Source organism: Schistocerca americana, chromosome 4 (genome assembly GCF_021461395.2).
Source record: "Schistocerca americana isolate TAMUIC-IGC-003095 chromosome 4, iqSchAmer2.1, whole genome shotgun sequence".
In the NCBI taxonomy this organism is placed as follows: Eukaryota; Metazoa; Arthropoda; class Insecta; order Orthoptera; family Acrididae; genus Schistocerca; species Schistocerca americana.
Genome location: NC_060122.1, coordinates 247652439 through 247673863, shown reverse-complemented (window position 1 = coordinate 247673863; position 21425 = coordinate 247652439). Strand labels below are relative to the sequence as shown.

Genomic DNA, 21425 nt, shown 5'->3' with positions numbered 1-21425 from the left:
TGCTGTCCTTAGGTTAGTTAGGTTTAAGTAGTTCTAAGTTCTAGGGGACTGATGACCATAGATGTTAAGTCCCATAGTGCTCAGAGCCATTTGAACCATTTGAACCAGGGTCGGTGAGCCACAGACCTCGTAGTAATGGGAACAGCGCCACACTCTCCGACACCGCGTAGAGACCGCCAGCGGTCCCCGGCCAAAGTACGCCCCGCCGAGAATTCCTCGCTGCTCCACGCCAACCGACCGACTGCTCAGAGCCAGTACGCCGACAACATTTGAAATAACTTGTCAGTCAAAATCACACAAACTACAAACAGTTTCAGGTTCACTTGTCCGAAGAACTAGACAATGCTAACAGCAGTGACTGTACAATAACAAGGACGAATCGCGAGTCGGCACACACAGCCAGCCCATAAGCGATCGCCGGCCAAATACACGTCTTCCGGCAAGACGACCGACCAAAGTCGTCCCCACTCCAATTATGTGCGTCGGCAACCGTCGGGCGAGTCATAGCGGTCCGGACCTCATTGCTGCCGCGCTCCGACTGAACTGGTGCCGCGTGCCAACTCAAACACTGCCAGGTCCGAACTAACTGCTGGCACGTACCTACTCACCGGTCGACAGACGACGAGCAGGAAGTAGTAGCAGTCCAGCAAAGATAATACGGCAGGGCTTATATCGATAAGCGCTGCTGCTGCCGCTCACGGGCAGGCAAAGCAGCAACTCAGTGACACAAGTAATTTAAACTAACATAACGAGGTGGCAGTACGGCAAAAACAGGATGCTAAATAAGAGATGGCACGGACACGAGCCACGCACGGCTCACCTGTCCGGTGCCAAGAAAAAATTTAATAAGCAATACTTGTCAGACCAAATGAAAGGAGACTGCGCCAAGAAGCACAAGCCCTGACGCTAAAGGAACCTTTCCAGTATACGTAAGTGGTAACATCGAGTGGAAACCTATAAGAGAAATCGAACATTAAAGTGTTTTCGTGTCGAACGAGCCAGCGGATGGAAATATCCCGAACAGCTATTATAGAAGGTCAGCCTCGAGAGATTCTGAGAGAGGATTCAGGGAGAGCAGTAGTGGCCGCTTTGAGGAGCCACCGTGTAGCTACGCATGGCAGCAGCAGCAGAAGGATGCAGAAGTAATATTCTCAGCGGGAAGTCGGTGATCAGATCTAGTGAGACGCACGTCAACTGCAAGATAAGTAATTATTATCTATTCTGGGGAATAGCTTTGAACATAGACGATCTGTCTTTGTCTCAAGTAATATATAGCATTTGTAGTTTTGTAATTAAGAAGAACAATTTACGGAATAGTAATTGTCTCTTGTAAGCTTAGGCGAGTGGCCTGTTGATAAGAAGAAACTGAGTCTGACATTTATTAAAGAAGTTATGAAAGATGTAATAAATACTGAGCTCTTCAGTATACCCACCCTGCCGTTAATCCTAACCGATTACCACTGCAACCAATAATCACAGTTCTACATCGGACAGCTTTCTCATCTCCGACAACAAAAGTGGACACCCCAGCAACCCTCAGATTGTCATCAACGTTCCTATTGCACGACAAAACTGTGCTGGAATGCGACAAACCTCCCTGTGTTGTTTTTGGATGGGTTCCGCCTTTAGCAAAACACAGTTTTGTTTTTTATCCCAAACATGTTTCACTGCAGTTGCAGCATCATCAGTGGGCCTTTATTTTATGGCTTTTTACCACATGGTGTGGCTGTCCTGAGGTATTATTTTTTTATAGCGCCTGTTTTCTTTCACAGTTTGTCAAGGTCTTGTTTTTACAGCTGATAAACAGTGAAACAGTGTCAGTGACAGCTCAATATACGGAACTTCACAGCGAAGAAGATGAGAGGGAAAGAAAACATGACAAACTGTGAGAGAAAATAGGCACTATAAAAACATAATACTTCAGGAAAACCACACCATGTGGTAAAAAGCCATAAAATAAAAGACACTGATGATGCTGCAACTGTAATGAAACATGTTTGGGATAAAAAACAAAATTGTGTTTTGCTAAAGGCGGACTCCATCCGAACATATCTGTTGTTAAAGCAAACACGGACAAAGGAGCTTCAACCTCAAGATGATTACTCCCTGTATTGACCGACAAAGTGCAACAGGCATGGAACTCTATCTCACAAACATACATTTGTCACCTGTACAACAGAATGCAGCCACGTTTGCACGCTTGCAATCAACTTTCTGGCATTTGCAACGGTTATAAATGTACCAGAATTTCACTTTCGCAATGGCTACCTCCCGCTTAGATTAACCTGTGACCTTGCAATGTTAATCATCTAAATGCGTTATCCACGCAACAGTGTTACTGGAATTTCATTATCCTAGATTAATTATTTCGTGGTGTTGTGACTTTGTTCCGACAATGTAGATTAATGAGTAGACAATGTTCCGTTAGAGCTACTGATAGCCTTGGGAAAGCCACCCATGACAAAACTCTACCATATGGTAAGGAAGATGTATGAGACAGGCGAAATACCCTCAGACTTCAAGAAGAATATAATAATTCCAATTCCAAAGACAGCAGGTGCTGACAGGTGTAAAAATTACCAAACGATCAGTTTAATAGGTCACGGTTGCAAAATACTAACATGAATCCTTTGCAGAAGAATGGAAAAACTGGTAGAAGACGACCTCAACGAAAATCAGTTTACATTCAGGAGAAATGTAGGAACACGGGAGGCAATACTCACCCTATGACTTCTCATAGAAGATAGGTTAAACCTACATTTATAGCATTTGTAGACTTAGAGAAAGCTTTTGACAGTGTTGACTGGAATAATCTGTTTCAAATTTTAAAGGTATCAGGGGTAAAATACAGGGAGCGAAAGGCTGTTTACAATTTGTACAGAAACCAGGTGGCAGTTATAACAGTTGAGGGGCACGAAAGGGATGAAGTGGTTGAGAAGAGAGTGAGACAGGATTGTAGCTTATCCCCGAGGTTACTCAATCTGTATATCGAGCAAGAAGTAAAGGAAATAAGAGAAAAATTTGGAGTAGGAATTAAAGTCCAGGAAGAAGAAATAAAAGCTTTGAGGTTTTCCGATCACATTGTAATTCTGTCAGAGACAGTCTTTGGAATGAAGACCACAAAAACATCCACAGGTTAATGTTCTTCACGTCTTTAATACTTCGATTACTATATTGTAGCGAAACACTTGGCCGTGAATAATCACTTCGCTACACATTAGATACGTCGCATCTTCGTTTTCCTCCAGTCTGTCACAGTTAAATTACAGGGCAGGACCGGTGCCAAGAAAGATGCTTGACTCCCAGCTGTGTTTAGACGGGAGCGGTACACGAGGTAAATTTGTGAGCAGTCAGTCGGAACAGAAAAAGCGTCTTCTGCGCAGTCGTTGACCGTAGAATTTTCCCACTGTTTCGCAAGTTGGCGTCGTCCTGTCCGAGCTTTGACTTTCCGTCTGCAACCGCGAAGTGCGTGCAAAAAGGGACAGTTGTGAGAGAGATGGAACCTGCTATATGCAACAACGTCACGTGGGAGACTCAGTATATATGGAACAAAAGATCGGTCCCAGGGATGAAGGTACGTAGTTCGAAGGAAGACAGCGCAAGAACCATGTCGGGAATCCCGGTAAGAGTGTGAGACGTAACGCTAGTAGGCTGGTTGTGTTGCTGTTACCGAGCGATGCGGCATATCAGTTAGCACAGTGCGCTTTTCTTCGACAGGAGTAGGATCCCGTTTGCGTTCCAAGTGCGCTGATTTAGATTTTCTACAGTTCCAAAAACATAAGCTCCAATTTACATATACTTCTGAAATGTGAGTAGTGTCTGCCTGATATGTGGCGATTATCAGTCATTTCGGGGTAAATAACCAATAGTTACTTGAGGTTTCCGCGATGGATTTAATACTCCATCATTTACCAACAGTGCAAGACGACAGCTCTTCTGGGATCTGTGAAAGATAATCTTCTTTACACGGAAGATATATATATGAAAATCTTTGTGAACGCGGTAAAATGTACACATGACGAACAATACGCACCGTAAAAGAACATTGCATTGAACACCAGCGATACACTCGCCTGCTGCAGCCTAACAAACCTGAGGTGTCTACATCTACAGCTGCATCTACATATATACTCCACTAGCCACCAAGCAGTGTGTGGAGGAGGGCACAATTCGCGCAAAAGTCATATTCTCCCCCCCCCCCCCCCCCTGTTCGACTCGCGGATCGGACGAGGGAAAAACGGCTGTCAGAACGCCTCAGTACGAGCTCTGATTTCCCTTATCTTTGTATGGTGATCATTGCGCGATTTGAAAGTTGGTGGTAATAATATATGCTCTACATCCTAGGTGAAGATCGGATTTCGGAATTTAGTGAGCCCCTTCCGTTTAGCGCATCGTCTATCTGCAAGTGTGCCCCACTTCAAATTTTCTATCAGATTTGTAACGCTCCCGCGATGGCTAAATGTGCCAGTCACGAATCTTGCCGCTCTTCTTCGGATCTTCTCAATCTCTTGAATCAGATCCAACTGGTAAGGGTCCCATACAGACGAACAATACTCTAAGACTGGACTAACTAACGTGTTGTAAACAATTTCCTTTGTTGAAGGACTGCATCGCTTCAGGATTCTACCAATAAACAGCAATCTAGAGTTCGCCTTGCCCGTTACTTGTGTAATCTGATCATTCCATGTGAGATCATTTCGAATAGTCACACCCTAATACTTGACGGATGTTAACCGCTTCCAAAGACCGGGCGTTTATTTTGTACTCGTACATTAATGGAGATTTTCGCCTTGTTATACGCAGTAGGTTACACTTACAAATATTGAGAGATAACTGCCAGTCATTACACCACGCATTTATTTTCTGTAAATCCTCATTGATTTGTTCACAACTTTCGTGTGATACTACTTTCCTGTAGACTACAACATCAACGGCAAACAGTCTAATGCCGCTGTCAATACCATCAACCAGAGTCTTTACCTAAATCGTAAAAAGCAGCGGTCCTATTACGCTACCCTGGAGCACACCTGAAGTTACGCTTGTTTCTGTTGAAGTTACCCCATTCAGGACGACGTACTGCTCTCTGTCTGTTAGAAATCTTTCTATCCAACCGCATATGTCACCGGATGGACCGTAAGCGCTCACTTTTTGGAGCAAGCGACAGTGCGGAACTCAGTCGAACGTCTTTCGAAAGTCTAGAAATATGGAATCAACCTGGGAGCCGGTATCTAGAGCCTGTTGGATATCATGCACAAAGAGGGCCACCTGTGTCTCGCATGACCGCTGTTTCCTAAAACCGTGCTGGTTTCTGCAGATGAGCTTCTCAGAGTCTAGAAAGGTCATTATGTCTGAACACAAAATATGTTCCATGATTCTACAACAAATCGAAGTCAGTAAAATTCGTCCTTAATTATGTGCATCCGATTTTCTTCCCTTTTTATAGATTGCTATGACCTGGGTCTTCTTCCAGTCCCGTGGAACTTTCCACTGTTCCAACGATCTGATACATGATGGATAAGAATGGTGCTATATTTGTACCATAGTCGACATATAATCATACGGGGATACCGCCTGGGTCAGATGCCTTCCTGGCGTCTAAGGATCTTAGCTGTTTTACGATCCCAGATACACTAAACACTATGTTGTGTCTAGACAAGACAGCCTAGACACAATGAGAGGAAGCCGAAAGGCACGCGTCAAGCTCACGCAGATTGGCGTGAGGTCTGGAACAGTTAAAACGAAATGAGAACTTAGAAAATGGACGCAGTTGCTGTAATACTTAGCTTTAATCCACATTTGTAGAACATCGCTCTTGATGATACATGCTTCACAATATTAATTATCAAAGCTATGGCGCCTTGCTAGGTCGTAGCCAATGACTTAGCTGAAGGCTATGCTAACTATCGTCTCGGCAAATGAGAGCGTATTTGTCAGTGAACCTTTCCTTGCAAAGTCGGCTGTACAACTGGGGCGAGTGCCAGTACGTCTCTCTAGATCTGCCGTGTGGTGGCGCTCGGTCTGCTATCACTGACAGTGGCGACACGCGGGTCCGACGTATACTAATGGACCGCGGCCGATTTAAAGTCTACCACCTAGCAGGTGTAGTGTCTAGCGGTGACACCACACACTATGTCAGCCATCCTTGCGTTTGTTCGATAATTGAAAGGGGGAATGGTGCTACAGTCCTCAACGTAAACGAGTTTTTGAAGGCTAGGTTTAGAATTTCGGCCTTCTGTTTATCATCATCCGTTACATTACCCGTACTGTCAGCAAGAGAAGGTACTGAATTATCTGTAGCGTTCATAGATTTTACGTATGACTAAAATTTTTTGGGGTTACTTTTAAAATCTGCTGATGAAATACTGTTTTCAGATTCGTTAATTGAATCTCTCATAGATCTTTTGGCAGCTGCTTTCATTTCGCATAATTTCTGTTTGTCAGCGGGGCAGTGACTACGCTTAAAACGACTGTGCAAAATTCTCTGCTTTCTCAGCATCTTCCTAATATGTTTCTTGTACCAAAGTGGATCCTTTCCCTCCCCTATATGTTTACTAGGCACATACTTCTCTAGCACGTGGTGGACAATACCTTTAAATTCCGACCAAATATGCTCAATATCTTTGTGCCCTACGGTGAATGCTTGGAGCTGACTATGAAGATATTCATTAATGACACTTTTATTTTCTTTCTCAAACAAGAAAACTCTACGCTGTTTCTTTGGTTCTTTTGCAACTTCCACTGACATAGAAGCCACTACGACATTATGGTCTCTAATACCTTCTTCTAAATCAACTTCCTCAAAATATCTGTTTGTCGCCAAGATATCTAATATGTTCCCATCTCGAGTTGGTTTTCTAGCCAATTGCTCAAGGTTGTATGTTGAGAGCGCTCCTAGGATTATTTCACACGAGTCTTTGATTCTGCCCCTGTGATATACGTGTAATTTGCCCAGTCAGCGGATGCCACATTAAAGTCTCCACCTATAACTAATGGATAATTTGGATATTTATTTCCTATATACTGAAGACTTTTCCTGAAACGTTCTGCGACGTTTGTTGCGTATGATGGTGGTCTGTAAAAACATCCCAATAAAATGGTCAATCCATGTCTAATTGACAGCTTTATCCAGACTATTTCACAGTCCGACCCAGTATCGATCTCAACTGCGTTTAAACAGCTTTTAACTGCAATGAACACACCACCTCCCATAGCATCAGTCCTATCGTTCCTAAACATTGTCCACTCCGAGTTCAAAATTTCACTGCTTTTTATGTCTGGTTTCAAGTTTGTTGGCACTGTCACCCAGGAGATACGCGATCTGTTGTCCTTTTTTTATTTATGTTAGGAAGTTAAAACTCATGAAGTCACGTTCGTCCAAGAAATCTTCTTTATTTGGATTGTTTACTAGTTTCGGCTAAAAATCTAGCTATCATCAGATCATAAAACATTCTTGCTTAGTGTTGGTGCTATTACGACTTCACACATCGATAAAATCTTTCTTAAAATGACAGCATCCGTAAATAACATAACAAAAACGGTTTTTCACCATTCGTGACCAGTGTAATTGAACTGTGCTCATAAAACAAAGCCGTTATGTCACTAAAATTTAGTAACTGACACAATCAGTAGCATATACAGGATAGATAATTTTAATCCATAATCGGGAATACCAAGGGAAGTTGTAGGTGGCAAAGACGGTCCCGCATTGCTACTAAAGGCCGTGACCTCGAACGTGATTTTCAATGTGATTTGGCGATTAAAGTGATTTTACTGAATGGAAATCCTAATATTTTACTGATGATTTGAAAAGTGCGGGAAATTTTACGTATTAAATGATATATTATTCAAGGTCATTGCAAGGTCCAATGAACGTCAGATATATAAATATGTTGCTGATTGTAGTAGGGATTAATACGGAACACAGGAGGGATGCAGCAAAATACAGTCTTCGATTGTAAGCGTCATCCCGAGGAATGAGAAGCGAGTGGACTCACTCAACGATTTATAAATCAATTATTTACCTTTTATATGCTTGTTCCTTCTTGCTGATGACAAAATAACATTATACTTTTTTTTCTGTCAGAGACAGCAAAGGACTTGGAAGAGCAGTTGAATGGAATGGACAGTGTCTTGAAAGAAGGATATAGGATGAACATCAACAAAAGCAAAACAAGGATAATGGAATGTAGTCGAATTAAGTCAGGTGATGCTGAGGGAATTAGATTAGAAAATGAGACACTTAAAGTATTAAAGGAGTTTTGCTATTTGGGGAGCAAAATAACTGATGATGGTCGAAGTAGAGAGGATATAAAATGTAGACTGGCAATGGCAAGGAAAGCGTTTCTGAAGAAGAGAAATTTGTTAACATCGAGTATAAATTTAAGTGTCAGGAAGTCGTTTCTGAAAGTATTTGTATGGAGTGTAGCCATGTATGGAAGTGAAACATGGACAATAAATAGTTTGGACAAGAAGAGAATAGAAGCTTTCGAAATGTGGTGCTACAGAAGAATGTTGGAGATTAGGTGGGTGGATCACGTAACTAATGAGGATGTATTGAATAGGATTGGGGAGAAGAGAAGTTTGTGGCACAACTTGACTAGAAGATCGGTTGGTAGGACATGTCCTGAGGCATCAAGGGATCACAAATTTAGCATTGGATGGCAGCGTGGAGGGTAAAAAACGTAGAGGGAGACCAAGAGATGAATACACCAAGCAGATTCAGAAGAATGTAGGTTGCAGTAGGTACTGGGAGATGAAGGAGCTTGCACAGGATAGATTAGCATGGAGAGCTGCATCAAACCAGTCTCAGGACTGAAGACCACAACGACAACATATTTATTTTTGGCAATAAACACGTTAGCTACAACTGAAAGTTCAAATCTCTTTCGCTCTTTCCAAATCCGATGTCACAAATAGGTGTTTCCATGAAACAAGACTCAACTTTCGAATGATCTTCGATAATTACCTTTAAGATTATGCTAATGATAGATGAACCGTTATGCAGCTTCCGAATTGTATCTTACATCATATTCCTGCACTCTTACTTAAGAGTTAATAGCTTTAACTAAAAACGGTTTTGCTTATTTGTCCTTCATTGAACCTTGCCATGATCTTGAGTAACGTATCATTTTATACTTAAAAGTTACCGTTCTTTTCAAATCTTAAATCAAATATTATCGTTCGCATTAAAAAAAGAAGCTTTAACCTCGAAATCACTTTGAAAATCACCTTCGAGGTCACGGCCATTAGTAGCAGTGTGTGCCCCTCTTCGCCACCTACTACTTTTATCTACAACATTTTACTGTATCTCATATCTGTCCCGAGTTATTCCCGATTATGGATTAAAATGGTCCATCCTGAATATGATGATCTCTAAATACTGATTATGTCAATTACAAAGATGAAATGGCATAACACCTTTGTTTTATGATTATCGTTCAATTATACTGGCAACGAACGATGAAAAGCTGTTTTTAATTATTTCATTTATGGATGTCGTAATTTTAAGAAAGATTTTAATAATGCGTGAAGTCGAAATGGCACCAACACGAATGGTTTATCATCTGGAGATAGCTAGATTGTTAGCCGAAACTAGTAACACATCCAAATAAAGAAGATTTCATATGCAATATTGACTTCATGGGTTTAAAAAATCACAGTGGCTAAAAGTTGTATTTCCACTGGCAATTCCATGGCTTACGAGAAGTTAAGATAGTGGCCACCGCCTCATTCTTATGGGATTCAATTATCAAGGAGGCTGTGGTAATACAGTCAGTAGAAGAACGTCTCAGCTCGACGAATCATGAAAAATCATTTCACGTCTGCGCTCTCAAAAAAAAAAAAATAATAATAAATAAATAAAATAAAATAAATAAATTAAAAAAAATACTGTTCTAAGTCTACACTGTCTACGCTGCCTGGCATTCCAACATACGCCATCCACAATAACCTACAAAATACTTCGTAAGCACTGCGATTTCGCTGGCTCTGTGCTTGCTGTGTTTTGCACATAGAGGCGTAAAGTTTTATCTATGACTCACGCTGTCGTAACCATGTTATCTCTGACGCATGTGGTTTTACTCTGCAAAGTTATTTAAAAATTTTGCAAGGGACTCACCTTGAGATTGGCTGAATGGTTGTCTGGCGATATATCAGAAAAACAATATATAGGATGCACTCCAGAAAACTGATAGAATAAACAGTGGTTAGTTTTTATGTGAAGTGGGCTGCAAGTCGCACAATTTTAAAGATTTGAGACAGGTCATCCTAAATATACGCAAATACATTGAGGTGGTGTCTTAATCAAGTTACACCGTGCAGTGTAACGTATTTTCTGGTGTACATTACTTCCTCTTTTTCCTGGCTTTTCCCCACGTAATTCATAGGTTCGGCATGTTAAACTGGATTTGACAGCGTTTGTCCCTTCCTGTTGTTGTCGGAATGACCACCAGATCGAGTATATTGGTGAGTGGTCACCAAACTTTTTTGTTTTGTTTAAGAGCCAATACTGACATTATACAGTGACAACTCGGGATGCATAGGTAGGGGAGGGGGGGGGGGGGAGAGCGGGAAGGTAACCACTCAAAAAGAAATTCAATTTTCATCAAATCGTGGTTATTGATCGAAGTTTAGCAATTACACATACTGAATCCACAAAGAATCACATGAAATGTCTTTAAAAAGAAAAGAAAATAGCATAAAGGAACTGCATGCATTGTTGTGGAGCCTTACACAGTGACCAATTTTCCGTACCTAAGAGGGTAACGTTGCCACTGCCACCGCAACAGGATCCGATGTTCTTTTCTGCTTTCCGGGCCCATTTTCGAAGCATGTTGAATCAATACCAAGTGAATCAATACCAAGCCACTGCAGCCGTCAATAAATTTTCAATCGGCCTCTTGTATTACGCCAAATAAAACAAAAGAAAAACAGTTTTAAATAATAGAAATTAATTAGTTCAAAATCGTCACAAAGGGATAAAACGGCGGATGATAGCTTCGTGTACAAAAGAGTTGTATTATGCATGTTTTTTGTAAAAAAACTAACCCTTTTGGGGTGAATACCTGGGCAAGTTTTCCCGACAAGTAATGACCCACTTTTCCCGACAGGACGTCACTCCGGCTTTAGTGATTCACAGAAGAAACTATCAGACTGAAGTAAATAACAGGGAACTACATTTGTAGGCCAAGAGACGTTGTTTAAACATTGATGTTGTAAAATAAATATGTTGCTCTCCACACAAGTAAGGTTACAGGAGTAATATAAATGACTTACCTCACATCAGACGACTCAAAACCAAAAATACTAAAAGATAACGGGACAAGCTTCCTGTATCAATCTCACTGACAAACATGGTCATGTACTTGAGCAGTGTGATCACTTCGCGGCAGGCAGTAGCGCTGTTTACGGCAAAAACTATACAATGGCCACTTTTCTCGTCCTGCCTACTGTACCACACTTTCCCCTACTGGCATTATTAAGTGGTAAACTACATAAATTAGTATGTTACATTAATTAATAACGGTAATTGCAATATGAGACACCAGACACGGTCGCAGATGTTTAATGATTTTTGTAATTTTGTTTTTCTTTATCTCACTGTTTTATATTACAGCAACCTTAATTTGATTTTATATTATCTGCTACAAACGTGCAGCACGCTTGAAGATGACGGATGCGCATTCATGAGTCCATGTTACTTCAGTTCGAAATTTATGCCATAAGACCTGGTCTCTTCGATTTGCGCGCGCATTGGATGACAAGCAATAAAATATTCCCCTTCTCACATATATTCCCCTTGCATTGCCCCGCTACTTGCACTCGCTCTCTGAGATAAGGGCCAAACTGTACTTACCTCACGGCCGAACCCACTAACATCAATTAAAACTCGATACATCTTGAAATATTACAATGTATTTTTGTTGGTTACAGAGCAAGAATAATACTCTTAATATGCTAATAGCGTTAGTTGACGTTTTTTGTTTCTGCTGTTGATTGCTAGAAGCTTATTATTACAAAACGCGGCTGAGAACCGCGAGATCGTACGGACGCTTAACTCGGGCGCATGCGCCCGCGGATCGCTGTTTGACGACCACTGACTCATATTGTTGACCTTGAGAACTGATCCCTGCTACAACCACATGCTGAATTGCATGTGAAACTGGCGCGGTCCAGGTAAGTGTTGTACGGCGTTTTAAGGGTTGAGACGCACTGAAGTTTACTTGTATGCCTCTTTTCTTAATTTTCCCGACAGATAAATGCCCATAAGCGTTAAGTCTGGTGAGCGTGCAGGCCATTTCAGTGTTTCGTGTTTCAGCGAGACTGTGGTTACTATTTGACCAAGTTCCACACACACCATGTTGCTGAAGTCCTCTTCAAAGGCTCTTTCTAGCGCAACAGAGAAGTGTCTGTAGTTCAATTAGAAAACGTACATCAGAAAACCTCACATTCATTATATACAGTGGATCACCCAAACTTCCTCTGCAAATATTGCGGAAATAGAAATTCCTATTGATGTGCGGTTGACACGGAATGGATTGGTAGTCAGTGGCTAGTATTTTAAGCCAGTCAACAGAGTGTAATCATCATCATCATTTTCTTTGGCCTCTGTCCCACTCAAGCGCGGGGTCGGCCTTGTTACGATGGAATTTGGTATTCTTAGTATGAGATGCCCTTCCTGCCGCCACACCGTACCCCCCCCCCCCCCCCTTTCCTCGGGGTTGTAATCAGTGTACCCCAGCTGTCTGCGTTTAGTGTAAGCCATGAAATAGTGTGAACATTTTCAAATGTCTGTCAGTCGTGTAACCGAGGCGGGACGTGGGGAGGAGTCCGGTATTCACCTAGTGGGAAATGGAAAACCGCCTAAAAACCACATCCAGGCTGGCCGACACACCGGCCCCCCGCCGTTAATTCGCCTACCCGAGTCCAGGAAGCACCACATTAGTGCCCCCAGCTAACTTGGCGGGTTAATCAACAGAGCGTATTAATACTTACAAAGTGTATATTTTATGCAAACTTATACTTTTTGAAATGGAATGGCTGTTGGCATCAACAAACTAAAAGTCGGGTAAATTAAAATTCCAGTGGCGTTTGCTGCAGGAGTCCAGTGCGAGTCATTTTCGAGATATTGTATTTTGATAAATTTCTAGACAGACACTGTTTGTGCCATTCAACCTGCGCAGTTGCTAGGTACAATGTTGTTATGTTTACCTACAGTGGGCTTGTGTTTTCTCTGAGTGCATTGTGATTTACTAGCCAGTGTGTGACAGTCCAAGCAGTAGGTCGTGAGTGGACGATGGGATTTACCAATACAAAAAAGCCGACATGCTCATGGTATATGGAGAATGTAGGAAGAATGAAGTTCGGTCTTGTACGTTGTATGCGGCAAGATATCCCAATAGATGTCAAACGTCTCGGCAATTATTTCCTTACCTCTTCAACCACTGCCTTGGAAGCTGCAGTGTAACACCTAGACAACGTGAAAGAAGGAAACAAGTGACGACAGTAGATGTGGAAATTAGTGTTCTTGCTCCTGGTGCAGTTGACCCGCACATTAGCTCCCGCGCAAACGCACGAGGAAATGGCATGAGTCAGGCAGGTACACCATATGTTCTCCATCGGCATAGGTTCCATCCTTACCACGTCAAAAGCTTCATGGAAACGATTGTGAGAATCGTGTTAACGTCTGTACATGGATATTAAGACAGGATACTCCAGATGTATCATGTGTCTTGTTTTGTGATGAAGCCACATTTACCATTCATAGCTGAAACAAACACTACTGGTCTGTTGACAGTCCCCGTTGGTTTCGTAAAATGGAATATCAGCGTCCATTGAGTGCAAACGTGAGGTGTGGGATAGTGAACCATCAGCTCATAGGCCCATGTTTCACAGATGGAACACTGAGTACGCAGAAGTGTCGCAACCTCCTAACAGACCATCTTCCACGGGCGCTATAAGATGGATGCTGTAGACTAGGAGGAACCTGTCGTACCAAGAAGACAGTTGTCCAGCCGACAGTGCACCATACACTACAGCATGTCTTCACGAATTGTTTCCAAATTGTTGGACTGGATTCAGAGGACCTGTACTTTGGTCGGCCCATTCATCGGATTTGACACCTTATTTATTTATTTATTTATTTTAAATAAATAAATAATATGTAGACGTATCATTCGAATCAGCAGTGACAATTTTGTTAGTACGTTGTCTTCCCAAAAGCCAATATCACTTATGGTTACAGCAAACAACAAGGTAAATCGCACCTCTTCAGTCGAAAAATAACACTTCACCATAGCTTTGAATGATTTTTTTAAATTTTTAACTAGTTTATAAAAGTGTGGAAAACACGGATCAAAGCACTTCCAACTGGAATTTCCTATGCCCCACTTGCAGCCTGCTCTGGTAATGGCTGTAAAAATCAAAAAATTACAACAACCCACACCTCTCTCACGAATTGTGGATGAAAGAGTGTAGTAAATCAGAAACTATCTCGCCTCAGTGCCTGAAATCGTTTCTAGATACTCTTAGTCTTTCGAAATACCAAGGGCTATATAAATTAAAACATAAAATAGTTTACTGCGACAGTCACAGGTTTATTCTCCCACTATACGTTTCGATGCTTCACGTCATTCTTTTCAGGTGGAGAGCGGCGTAGTTATATTGCTGGTGTTAGAGAAGAGAATAGATGTCTTTTCAGTTCATCAGACGTGGAAAGCAGGTTATGTTCCATCTTTTGAAGGCAAGCGGGATGGGAATTATGCTACTAGTTATTGTATTTGCTCTTCAGTGTTGCACATTATACTTTAATAAATTTTTGTATCTAAACAAATTGAAACTATCGAAATGCGTAGGTGGAAAATGAAACAAGAGAGTAGCACAGTACATTATTTTACATACAGAGTGACAATTATTGAACTATATGACACAAAATCGCCATAATTTCTGAACGGTTTGCGTTAGGACGTTCCAACTGCAAGGTCGACCGCGGGGTATGATGAGAATCAGTATCCGCATTATGGTTTGGTTTAGCAACGAAGCTCACTTTCATTTTCATGGGTTCGTCAATAATCAAAATTGGTGCATTTTGGGGACTGTGAATCCGCGTTTCTCGAACGAGAAGTCTCTTCAACCTGAACGGATGATTGTGTGGTGTGTCATGGAATAATCGGTGCGATATTCCTTGATGGCACGGTGACTACCGAACGGTACGTGAAGGTTTGAGAAGATGATTTCATCCCCATTATCCAAAGCAACCCTGATTTCGATAAGACGCGGTTCATGCAAGATGGAGCTCGACCCCCATCGAGGCATGAGAGTGATTGATGTCCTGGAGGAGCACCTTCGGGATCGCATTCTGGCTACCGAGAGGCCACTTTCATGGGCCTTCATTGGTCGCCATATTCTCCGGATCTGAACACATTCGATTCATTTTAGTGGGGCTGTATTAAAGACAAGGTATACAGCAATAACCCCAAAACTATTTCTGGGCTGAAAACAGCCAATCAGAAGGTCATCGACAGCATCGATGTTCAGATACTTCAGCGAGTCATGCAGAATTTCCTTATTCGTCTACGTCACATCATCGCCAATGATGACAGGTACATCTAACATGTCATAACCTAAATCCTAATATCTGTAGTGACGTTTACATGTCGAATAAAGTGTGTGTACGACATAATTCGTAACTAATATCCTTTTTTTCGTATAGTTCAATAATTGTCACTCTGTATATTTATCTACTGTGCAGCCCTCGTAATGACATTCTTTATAAATGAAATATTTGCTTTATTTAGCCCTATTCTGTATTAATTTGAAATTATGATTGCAGAAGGTGTTTGGCTCGAGACTGAGCTAAAGTGTTGAGTGAAATAAATCGTAAGGGGCTATCAAACAGTTTCCGTTGAAGGCCTACGCTCAAGAACGGGTATGCCAATCGGACAAAATCTCCTGGAGCATTGAGGAAATTATAGCACCGATACACCAGGCTGGAGATACCCGTTTGATAAAACACCGTGTACTCCTGCGTGAAGAAGTCCGTACATGCCTGATGCACATCCTCGTCCGATAGGAATCGTCGACCCTTCAAGGCATTCTTTTAAGCGAGGGCGAGCTTGATAATCACGTGGGGAGGGATCATGACTACAGGGCGGGTACTCCAGTGTCTTCCACTCGTGTTGGCGTAACTTCTGCGTTACGACCTTTGCGTTATCGTGAAGCAGCAGCACACCTTGGCGCACCATTTCAAAACGATGGTTTTCAATAGACGTGCTGCCCCGTACACATTCTGCATTCTCAGATGGATGTCTACCGGCGTTTGTCCTTCGGCAGCCAAGAAAAGAGTAACAGCACGTTGGTCCCGTTTGGAAGCAATGGTAGTAATGTCACTGTAGTTCACGTTTCCGCACTTACCGTACGCACGTCGGAAAGACTGTAACTCCTTGCCTAGGAGTTGTGCGGGGTAGCCGCGTTGTCATAGGCGCCTTGTGACGGTTCGTGCGGTCCCCCCCCCCCCCCCCCCCCCCCCGGAGGTTCTAGTCCTCCCTCGGGCACTGGTGTGTGTGTGTGTTGTCCCTAGCGCAAGTTAGTTTAAGTTAGATTAAGGGACCGATGACCTCAGCAGTTTGGTCCCTTAGGAACTTACCACTAATTTCCAGTTTCCTTGCCAACATCTCGGTGCTTACGAAGCCGCATCGAAGGCGTGCTACGTTCCATATACGCTACAGCGAAGCCTTTAAACGGAACCTTTTTGATCGCCTCTTATAAATGAATGGATCTCGGTCCTTGAGAAGCGTCCCAACGTCAACACAACTGCCGAATAGCAAGAAATAGGCGTTTGGTTTTTTCGATAGCGGCATCGGGAATGAAATATGCTTTAAAATGCTGGTAGGTCCTAAGGATCCTCACGCCGCTGGACGGAAATCTGCGAGGGGCTTCCTTCCAGTAATGCTTCTGCCCACGTGTTCTGGGGTGCGCAGGGAAAACAGGGCTTTCGAACTGTTCGCTGTCTTAGTTAATCTCTTAGCTATCTGAAAGTGGATGATAACGGTAAATCAACCTGTGGGACAGTTCTCCGGTTCCACAGAAGGATATTCATGTGGCTAGTTGGATGGTAATCCTTTCAGCTGCGCCAAATCAGGTCACCTATTTGCGTGAATCTATATCACTAAACGGCTAAAACGGTCATATGATCTCAGTTGCAGGTTGCCTATTAAATGACTTCCAGGGGAAACAAAATTTTCATTGTCAGTTTCTCTGTGTCTTGTAAAAATGAATGTATGTGTATATTATCTCTTCCTAAACGTCTGGATCTGTTTTATTCAGGCGTGGTATACAACGTACTTGCGATGAATAAGCAATGGAGAGCAACACTGTGGGAGTAAGAACTACCTACCTCTCAAAGGAGTTCTGTTGGGGATGGAGGTGGAAAAGGAGCGTAGCGCATCACACGTAACTTCCGAGACTTTATTCATCCTGTATTTAAAAATGAAAGCACGTAGCGACTTGCAACAAAATTTAAGCAAAATTTAGAACACTTAAGAAACTTTTTGTCTCCGATACCTCCACAAAGTAATGAAACAAAAAGAGTTTATCGCTTACTAAATTGTCGGTGTTCATGCAGTAAAACTGCCACATGAAGCATAAAGATTTTATTAATTACTTCATTACCGGTAACTGTACTCACAACACATTTCGCGGATGATATTCACGTACACAACTGAATGTTCCTGCAAAATTATATCATTGCGAGAAACAGTTCAGGAGATATGACATCAAAAACATTGAGATGTGTGAAAACTGCCACATCAGGCGTTATTTACTTCTTTACTACTGATTCTATCCCGGGTTCCCGGGTTCCCGGGTTCGATTCCCGGCGGGGTCAGGGATTTTCTCTGCCTCGTCATGACTGGGTGTTGTGTGATGTCCTTAGGTTGGTTAGGTTTAAGTAGTTCTAAGTTCTAGGGGACTGATAACCCTAGATGTCAAGTCCCATAGTGCTCAGAGCCATTTGAACCATTTTTGAACTTATTCTATTCGCAAAACATTTTGCAGTCAGTACCCAAACAGAGCATTTGATGCACTTAAACATATCTTTGTACGACGTATAGTTCAGGAGGTATGTAGCCATAACCAATAAGATTCTTGAAAAGCTACGTTTTCTTAAAACGGACAGCGAAGTATCCATAACAGTGGTGTTCAACCTGTCAGTCGGAATCGTCCGGTCGATCGCCATGAGTTTAGGAGTCGATCTTTCAACACCCTTGCCGAAAATGGGCTTAAATGAGATGTTGTTGCAAATTCCAGTTTGTTGGCATTTAGTGTTTTGGACGGTATCCGTTGGCAGTAAATCCGACAGCAATATCCCCGCTTCTTTCGTCTCCATTTACATATCACCGCGTTGAACGCTCGCGTCAAACAAAAGCCTACATTCCTCCACGGTGAGGTTAGTACTCGCTAACTACGCGTGTTGTGAGTTGGGGTTGCAGTGAGAGGGGAGAGCGCTCAGGGTTAGCTGTGACATGAAGCGCAGTGTGCGGTGCAGGAAGGAACTGGCTCAGACTCCAGTAGGAGACACAGACCTCCGTTTTCCAGTCCGCGCGAAACAACAGCACGCTCGACGATGATAATGATCAGTTGAATACACTACTGGCCATTAAAATTGCTACAGCAAGAAGAAATGCATTGGACAAATGTATTATACAAGAACTGACATGCGATTACATTTCCACCCAATTTAGGTGCACAGATCCTGAGATATCAGTACCCAGAACAACCACCTCTGGCCGTAATAACGGCCTTGATACTCCTGGGCATTGAGTCAAACAGAGCTTGGATGGCGTGTACAGGTACAGATGCCCATGCAGCTTCAACACAATACCACTGTTCATCAAGAGTAGTGACTGGCGTATTGTGACGAGCCAGTTGCTCGGCCACCATTGACCAGACGTTTTCAGTTGGTGAGAGATCTGGAGAATGTGCTGGCCAGGGCAGCAGTCGAACATTTTCTGTATCCAGAAAGGCCCGTACAGGACCTGCAACATGCGGTCGTGCATTGTCCTGCTGAAATGTAGGGTTTCGAAGGGATCGAATGAAGGGTAGAGCCACGGGTCGTAACACATCTGAAATGTAACGTTCACTGTTCAAAGTGCCGTCAATGCGAACAAGAGGTGGACGAGACGTGTAACCAATGGCACCCTATACCATCACGCCGGGTGATACGCCAGTATGACGATGACGAATACACGCTTCCAGTGTACGTTCACCGCGATCTGTTGACTCAGGGATCGAGACGTGGCTGCACGATCCGTTACAGCCATACGGATAAGATGCCTGTCATCTCTACTGCTAGTGAGACAAGGCCGTTGGGATCCAGCACGGCGTTCCGTATTACCCTCCTGAACCCACCGATTCCATATTTGGCTAATTGTCATTGGATCTCGACCAACGCGAGCAGCAATGTCGCGATACGATAAACCGGAATCGCGATAGGCTACAATCGGAACTTTATCAAAGTCGGAAACGTGATGGTACGCATTTCTCCTCTTTACACGAGGTATCACAACAGCGTTTCACCAGGCAACGCAGGTCAACTGCTGTTTCTGTATGAGAAATCGGTTGGAAACTTTCCTCATGCCAGCACGTTGTAGGTGTGAATGACCTGAAAACCTAATCATTTGCGTATGACAGCATCTTCTTCCTGTCGGTTAAATTTCGCGTCTGTAGCACGTCATCTTCGTTGTGTAGCAATTTTAATGGCCAGTAGTGTACTTTGTGTCATTGAAACCGAGATTGCTGTTTGTACTAACATGACAAATAACCGCCTGAACTTTCACACTGTGTGAAGTTGATTCTGACAAATTATTCACAATACTGCAATAAAGAGCCGATAATATAAAAAGCCATGTATCTCAGTAAACTCTTTTAAACAGTTCTGATGATCTCTATTTTTTTCAGAATTGTAATATCTTGAAAATTGAATTGTTTGACTAAAATTTTTGATGAAGAGAAAATTACCTTTACATATATTTCGTGTAATTAAAATGGTTTGATTCACAGAATATTCAGCCAGTGTTTGATAATGAGAACACTTAATGACTTCCAACAAAGTTTTGACGTAATTTTAAGGCTTTTTTAAACTTCATCTCGCTTACATGCTTAACACATTAACTAATCTGTAAAGTAATGAGTGGTTTGATCCAGTTTTGCACAAGGAGTTGGATTCTATAAAGAATCTGAGTGTAGGGGTTTACTGGTTTTAACTAAGCTCTTGACCAAAACTTTCCGCATTGATTCCTGTCACTTCCTACAGTTCTTTTTATTTCCTTTCATGGTCCGTCCTTTACATTTCTCAGAGAAAAGCTGCTTCACAAACTCATTTCAGCTGTAGTTTAAAGGTACAGCCCATATAGCTGCAGCCAGTTGCTGAGATGTGTACGATGGTCGGTGAGCAGCCTCCTACGTTGCAGATGCTCCTGCTGCTGGTGGTGATGCTGGTGGCGGCTGGGACGGCGCAGTTCTACGGCTACGGCTACCCCTCGTACTACGGGTACGGCCGCGGCTACGGACTCGGCTACTACCGCCCTTACTACGGAGGAGGCTACTACAGACCGTACTACAGGCGCTACTACGGCTACTACGGATGATGGAACTAGCGCAGGAGTTCCTGGCTTCGACGCACCCCCATTACCCATCAGCTTACTCTTCTACGCTTTATCGTACATATGTATGGACTTGCCTTCGAAACTTAATTGTGCGTTTCACTGTGGTTAATAAAGCAAAGTTTCAGCTGGTACAGCTCCGAATACTCTTTCGTTACTTTCCTGAAAACATACACCTCCTCCGAGGCAAAAATACCATAAGTTGGTTGGTTGGTTGGTTTGGGGAAGGAGACCAGACAGCGTGGTCATCGGTCTCATCGGATTAGGGAAGGATGGGGAAGGAAGTCGGCCGTGCCCTTTCAGAGGAACCATCCCGGCATTTGCCTGGAGTGATTTAGGGAAATCACGGAAAACCTAAATCAGGATGGCCGGACGCGGGATACCATAAGTGAAGTGCGGTCGAGATGTGATGAAAAGCTATAAATAATACTGATAGCGTGCACAAAGGATGTTGTGAAAAAAAATCGTCTTTTTCTCCACACTGTTTCATTGAGCTGTGGTGCTGGACCAAGCAGGCTTATCCACAATTCCCATGCTCTACCACTAAAAAGCTTGGAAAACATTCGATAATGCAGCAGAAATGTTGCTTAACTAAGCTCAAGAGAAGCACTGCATAACTCATACGCGATTTGGCAATGAAGTGATCCGAAGGCAATTTTCATTTCTCAACCAACCATCTTAAAGCGTCATAAGTTCTTTCCTCTCTTGTATTCACGATTCAGTTCCCTGCATGTGAATAGTAATTTAAAGGAAAAAAGAAGAAACTGG

General features: G+C 42.7%; 1 long non-coding RNA gene across 1 annotated transcript; it reads left to right on the top strand.

Moving 5' to 3' along the window:
- The first annotated feature begins 3577 nt into the window (after positions 1–3577).
- LOC124613965 lies at positions 3578–20791 on the top strand. Its single transcript, XR_006979666.1, has 2 exons — positions 3578–3622; positions 20466–20791. It is a non-coding gene; the product is annotated as an uncharacterized LOC124613965 (long non-coding RNA).
- Positions 20792–21425: the final 634 nt, after the last annotated feature.